The sequence below is a fragment of the Pteropus alecto genome, unplaced genomic scaffold (genome assembly GCF_000325575.1).
Source record: "Pteropus alecto unplaced genomic scaffold, ASM32557v1 scaffold146, whole genome shotgun sequence".
In the NCBI taxonomy this organism is placed as follows: domain Eukaryota; kingdom Metazoa; phylum Chordata; class Mammalia; order Chiroptera; family Pteropodidae; genus Pteropus; species Pteropus alecto.
In genome coordinates, this window is record NW_006442107.1 from 30115570 (window position 1) to 30122550 (window position 6981).

General features: G+C 39.7%; 1 protein-coding gene across 1 annotated transcript in view; it reads right to left on the reverse strand.

Moving 5' to 3' along the window:
* The window catches only part of L3MBTL4 (L3MBTL4, histone methyl-lysine binding protein), a 244485-nt gene that overhangs the window by 148553 nt on the left and 88951 nt on the right, over window positions 1-6981 (reverse strand). The gene's annotated exons all lie outside the window — the stretch shown is intronic.

Consider the following 6981-nt stretch of genomic DNA (forward strand, 5'->3'; position numbering starts at 1 on the left):
AAACATCACTCATCCCTTTCAGAGAATAATACTGGCAATGGCAGTAAAGCCATGAACTGAGAATGTGAAAGGGTGAAGTCTGTTTTGTGGTTCCCCATTACAGTCCCACTCAGCCACAGCAAGGCTCCCCCCAAATGCTGGACAGACACTGGGATAGCAAATGAGTCCTGCCAAAGACAGTGAACATCGTCCTACCTGTTTCCTCAATCATCTGTCAAAACTAGCTAAAAAAGAACTGCCTGACCCATACTATACCACACCATAGCACACCACATCACACCACACTATATATAACTACTCCAGGCCAGAGATAAATTCTGTCAAGCCCAAAAGGCAATCCATCTCTAAAGTTTATCAGGATTTAAAACCCCTCACTCCATTCTGTGATTTTTCTCAGTCTGCTCTCCCTCCCTTTCCCCTTTCCCCCCACACAGATATCAGCTCCTGGAATGTTCTATCCCACACTGTCATACTGTCTGGGCTTTATTTCCCTGACAGTCATATACATTCCTTGTCCTTTCCCAGCTCTTAGACTTCCATTTCCTATGCAGGCGCTCTATTTCCTTGTCCTCACTTCAATATTTTCTCCATTTCCCAGCTCTAACTTTATCTGGTTGTTAGCTGAAGACTAAAGTGCATTCTGCAGCTTTCTTCAGGAGAAAACATTCATTTTCTCATACCCCATGTGTCACAGGATTGGCAGGGAAGTCAAAACCCTCTTCCTCCCATCACCTCCTCTAGATGACATTTCTTTCATATTTTTTAAGACCGGCACTGGTCCCTTGCAGGAGGTGAGCTGTGGGCAATCAAGCAAAGCTTCATCTGTATTTGCAGCTGCTTCCCAGAACTAGCATCACGCCTCAGCTCCACCTCAGATCATCAGGCATTAGATTCTCAAAGGAACACTGGTCCCTGTTGCCAAAAAGGTTGAGGACTGCTGCTTTAAGACTCCTGTTCTGAGGCTGACACTGTGGGTCTCCACCACCACAGGTCCTTTCATTGTTCTCATCCATCTGCCTCTGTCACCAGAGAAGACTGCAGCAGCCACTCACTGTGCTATACTCCATCCTAGCTCCAGCAGTGGTAACGTCCGTCATGCTGCCCTCACAGATCATTAACCAACTCATCTCCATTGACTTCATTCCTGAATCCATCCGGGCCACACCACACAAAGTAAACTCTACATCTTGTTATCACTAAAATTACACTGTTTCTAAAAACCACTAACCAAACAGCCTATCTGACTACAAAATCCTTACAGATTACCTGCTCAGGTATCCCAACTGCTAATGTTTTCAACATCACTGGAATTTCCAGGCCACTAATTTCCCTTCTTTTCCCATCATCAATCATCAGCCCCCTCTCATCATAACTCTTCCCTTGTCTTGGAGTCTATCAAACCATTTTTGACCCTCAATTGCAAATAACTTAATTTCTCTTGACCTTGCCTTTCTGACTTATCATAGATAGCTATTAAAAACTTAAAAAAGTCAACCATGGATCAACTGTACTATTCTGCTGGTTTGTGTTTTGTATAATTTTCTCCTGGGAAAAAAATTACACAACAGTACAGACTAAATGTTACCAAAACTACTGTCTTCAACGTCACCTGAACCCCTCCACACTCTCCCAAACCTTCCATCAAACTTCACCCTTTGGCTCTCAATAGCTAAAACTGCCTGCTACTTCATGAGGAAACAGGAATTCATCTGTGAGCCATCATTTTCCCCCTTTCCTTTCTGTCACAACATAGAGACCATTCTCCTCTGTCCAAAGCAAACTCCTTACCATTTATGTTTGAGTCTTATCCACCTCATTACCCAGGATCTTTAGGTGATCACATATTCTAAGCTCTTGGACTATTGAACTCTTTCTACCAACATTTAAACATACTCCAGTTTCCTCCATTATTAAAAGGAATAAAAACAAACAAAACAGAAAATAAAAGCTTAAAACTCTACGTGGAATCCACATTTCCCTTTACAACTGTTCAGTCTTTTCCCCTTCACACCTAAACCTCTCAAATAAGTTATCTCTATTTCCTTACATCTTACTTCTCAAACCACATCAACCAATCTTCTAAGGGTCAGTAAAGACCTTTATGAATTAAGTCCAACATGCATTTGAGTATGCATCATACTCAGTGCCGTGGTACTATCAGTCACTATCTCATTCTTGAATTGTTCTTGCCCACTTCCTTTGGTGACATCATACTCTGACAGTTTCCCCGCTGCATATGGGCATTCTCTTGTAATCTCTTTTGCCAGCTTTTTCTCCTCTAGTTAACCTCAAAATGTCAGAGAACCCCACGTTTTGTTCCTGGGCTATCCATTTCTACAACTGCATTCACAACTGTATGTTGCAGATGCTCATAGGCTATAGCCCAGACACTCTTTATGCTCCAGACTAATACTTCAAGTCCACACATCTCCATACATTCAACTGCAATACGTCTCCACTGAGATCTCTTAAAGGCATTTCAAACTCAACATATTCAAAACAAGTCATTATCTTGTCCCCCAGTCTTCTTTTTCTCTCTAGAGCTGCTCATCCCAATAAAGTACATCGTACTCCAGGCCAGAAACCTAGAGGTGATCCTTGACATCTCCTCTCCCTCATTTCGTTCTGGTGCAACTTCCAGTCAATTCTCAATCCCTTAAATATTTCTTTAACTTGCCAATTGATCTTCATCACTACTGTGATTGGCCTAATCCAAGTCATCATTACCTCCTCCTTGGAGAACTTCCATAGCCATTCTTTACTCATTCTAATCTCTTCTCCACCTTGCAACCAGAGTGACACTTTCAACACAAAAATCTAACCATATCATTTCCCTCTTAGCACCTTTCGATAGCTTGTCATCGTTGTTAGGATTAAGTCGAAAATCCTTTCAGCCTGGTCTATCTGACCTGACTCCTATATACTTCTTCAGATAAATGTCACTTGACTTTTCTCTAAATTCAATATTCTGCATCCAAACTGGTCTTTTCCTGTTTCTTGAACCCACCAGGTTCTTTTGCAACTTAGGCATTTGCATGTTGGGATGAGCTTCCTATCTCTAAAGTCTGGATAACTTCTATTTATCTTTCGAGTCACGGTTTATATTTCACTTCCACAGGCTACCTTCCAAGAGTATGTTAGAACCCCTTTTTATACAGCATTTATCTCTAATACAAATTAAATGATTATTTGCTTCATGTTTATATCTCTCATTAGACTATAAGCTGCGAACCTGTGCATATTTCATCATTGTGTCACCAGTACCTAGTCAGACATATAGTTGGTACTCGGGAAATGCTTACTGAATGAACAAATAAGTATCTCATAGTTCTTTACTCAAGATGCTGTTGGTCAAGAAAAGAAGCTTTACATATAAACCAGAAACCCGCATTACAGTATGATTATGTTGCATCAAAATACTGACTGAGGCTGGGTTCCAATGTGTGGTGATATTAGAATAAATATTTATACTTCAAATAAATTTTTATTAAATTTATCAAACAATTAAGAAAGTATGTCTTACACACTTACTATGCTCTCGCAACTTCACAAAACACCTTGAGAGATAAATAGAAATAAGAGCTGCCCTATTCAAAGGGAGCTTTTGGAAATAGCTTTAAAAACAACTTTTAAACAAATCCAAGGAATTGGTTTAAAAATTGTAAATGAGTCCTTAATTAAGAACTATTCTTGTGTTAGTAAATAAAAGAATCTACAAGAAAAGAAACACAGGATATAAAGTGATATTTCTCCAAACTGCATCTCACAATACAGTACACTAAAGCCACCATCACAAAGGCCTGGAATATTAAACCCATAAATAAGCCAACCAACAAGCAAATACTTTCTATTAGCAAGCCCCGATGTCGCTCTGTGTGGACAACATTCCAGTAAACCTTTAATGAAATGCTCTCGATATTTTTTTCAGAACTATTTTAATGTACTTGATTAAATTACCACAGAGTGACTGTCCCTGACCACATTACCCTTTGCTGTCTTCTTTTTTACCACCTTACTGGAAACTGTTTTCCTAGTTTACCTATTTATCACCTGTCTCCCTTCACTAGAGAGAGGATATCAACTTTATCTAATTTGTTTACCATTGTATCTCCAGCACCTACTATAGCAGCGATCGGCACATAATACATATTGAATAAGTATGTTTTATAAAAGAATAAAGAATCCTAAAGACAACAACAATTAACACCTGAAAGCATTATTTCGGTATGTCCTGACTAGAGTGCTGTATGATAATCACTATTTTATTTTCATTTCAGATCTTAGCATGTCTACAATCAATCTCTGATTTTCTATTTCCAAATGTTACGAGCTACTCCCTATATCAAGCAGCGTGAATAACTTCTAATTTATTCCAAGTCTTCTATGAAAATAAAAGTAAATCGGGTAAGAGTAAATCAAATTGTAGAGTTCTTTCTGCAAGGATAACAAAGAAATGGAAAATATACTTATAAACTAGAAGTTATCTGAGTAATTAATGATGCTTCACACTCACACAATACTATCGTAAAACGTTTTCATGGATCACCATTCACACCATTCAAACGTTTTCATGGATCACCATTCACACCATTTATAGTTGCCATAAGGCAGTTGCTGTAGTTGCCCATCGAATATCCATTCCCTCCTTTCTTGCTGGCCAAACTCTGATTTAGTTCAGGGCAGCAATGTGCCCAATTAAAAATGCTGACTTTCCCAGCCCCTCTCACTTCCAGATATGGTCATTTGATACTGTCCTGGATAGTAAGACCTAAGGGAAAGGCAATATAAAGATGTCTATAAATGCTGTTCTTTCCTATTAAAAGGGTAAAAATGATGCTGGTGCTGCTCTGCCCATTTCCCCCTTCTTTGACCTTTGCTGAATGCAGATGTAAAAGCTCATGAGGTAACAAGCACAAGTACAAATGCATAAGTGCTGAAGAAGGCAGAGAATAAAGAAAGACTGAATCTGGATCCAGGACGTGCCAAAGGGACCTATCAACATCAGTATCTATCGTGTAGGAAAAATAATTCCCTTTTTGATTAAGCCATTGCAAATAGATTTTTTGTGTTACTTGAAGCTGAAAAATCCCTAGGATAAAAGAGCAATTTTATTTTGTTGCTTTTGTGAAATCAAGTAATTGTTCTAAAATAAAAACTAAAATTGGATATGGGTATTAGACCTATTGTTATGTAAAGATGATGTAAGATATCAGGGGCAAAATCAAGAAATAAAAGGTTGCACTCCTCTCTAGAAAATGAGAAGGAGGACTATCCTCTATTTCGAAATGGCCAAAATGGGCAACCATGAGTGATGTGAATGGAAAGGCTTATTATCTCACCCAAAACGTGTTAGAAGCTGAGATCATCTCCTTCCTTCCAAATAGAAAGCAGCTTCCTCTCGGAATTGTTATTTTATTTAGTACAGAGCTGACCCGGAGCAGAATGACAATACTGACACTGATTGAAGCAAATTAAGATATATGTGTGTTCCAGAGTGATGCTGGCCAGCATCAAAAAATAAGGACCAAGCTGCAGCATTCTTATCCTGATTTCAGCACCAATTACTCACTCCTGAAAAAGCACTCACTTTGACCTAAATCATTCAGAAAGTGTTTTATAGAGAAATGACATTAGCATTGAGTGGTAACATCCACTAGCAGATATACAGAAAGCGGAACAGGTTTAAATGTCATTAATAACAGAGAAGTTAAAATACTTTATGTTTTAAATAAAAATAACCACTAAGGGCTATTCATTCATTTAAAGGGATATTAAGTGCCTGCTATGTGCCAGACGGTATTCTGGGTGCTAGGGATACAGCAGCACACCAAACAGAAAGACCCGCCCCCTTGGATCTTACTCCTGGTGCCAAAGACAGAATAAACAATCAAATAAGAAACAGAACGTAATGACAGACAGTGATGGGAAGATATGTACCGTGGGTGAGGAAAAGAAAGTGATAGGGTAGAAGTGAGGGTGCTTTTTTAAGGAACAGTAGTCGGGGGACAAGTCCTGACATTTAAACGGGATCCTACATGAAATGAAGGCATGAAACATCCTGGGTTGACAGCAGGAAGGCCACTGCAGCTAGAGTCACATGGACAATAGAAAGGGTGCAAGAGATGAGATCACATGGACCAAAGCAAAAGGGTCTTTCTTATATTCTAGGTTGGATCGGGGACACTAGAAAGTATAGAGTGGGGGACTGAAATCAGTCAGAAAATACGTACTGGGGCTCCGTTCTTTGAGAAGCATTTACTTCTTCTACTGGACACTGGTAAAGGGCTTGAGGCAGGCTGCCTTGTGGTTGGTACTAGAGGTATCAACAGAGAGATGGCATCCATATTTAAAGCCATGGACTTAGATAGGGTCCCACAGTGAATTGATGTCAATGGAGGAGAGAAGAGGCCTGAGGACTGAGCTCCAGGAAATACCATATGTAGAGACTGAAAAGGGTGAGAAAAAAGGCCAGAAAGAAGCAGCCAAGGCAGTAAGAAGAAAGCCAGGAGAAACGCATCCGTCATAGAGGCGGCATGTGAACACAGCACGCCAAGAGGGGAGTCAGTGGCTGCATATAACAGGACCGAGGAATGAAGACCTGCACCTGGCCATGGGCACGGCGGTGTGCAGGGCTGGGATGACTGGAACAGGAACAGCTTCAGTGAATAGCCACAAACAGGCCTGACTGAAGTTCAAGGGAGAATTGAAGAGAAAAAAGGGTAAAATGATAGTTTAAGCAACTATTTCGAGATGTTTTTATATAAAAGGTGGTACAAAAGTTGGTTTGTGGTCAAGAAAGTATTTTTATTACTGTTTTTGTTTGAGTGATGAGGAGGATACTTCAGAAGAAGGGAAATTTGATAATGCAGAGAGAGAGAGGGTGTCCTTTGCTTAGATATAAGGCTGGGATTGATTTTTATATAGAGTGATGATACCAATACATGTGCCCATAAGAAGTATACAAGTGTTTTGGTTACTCTA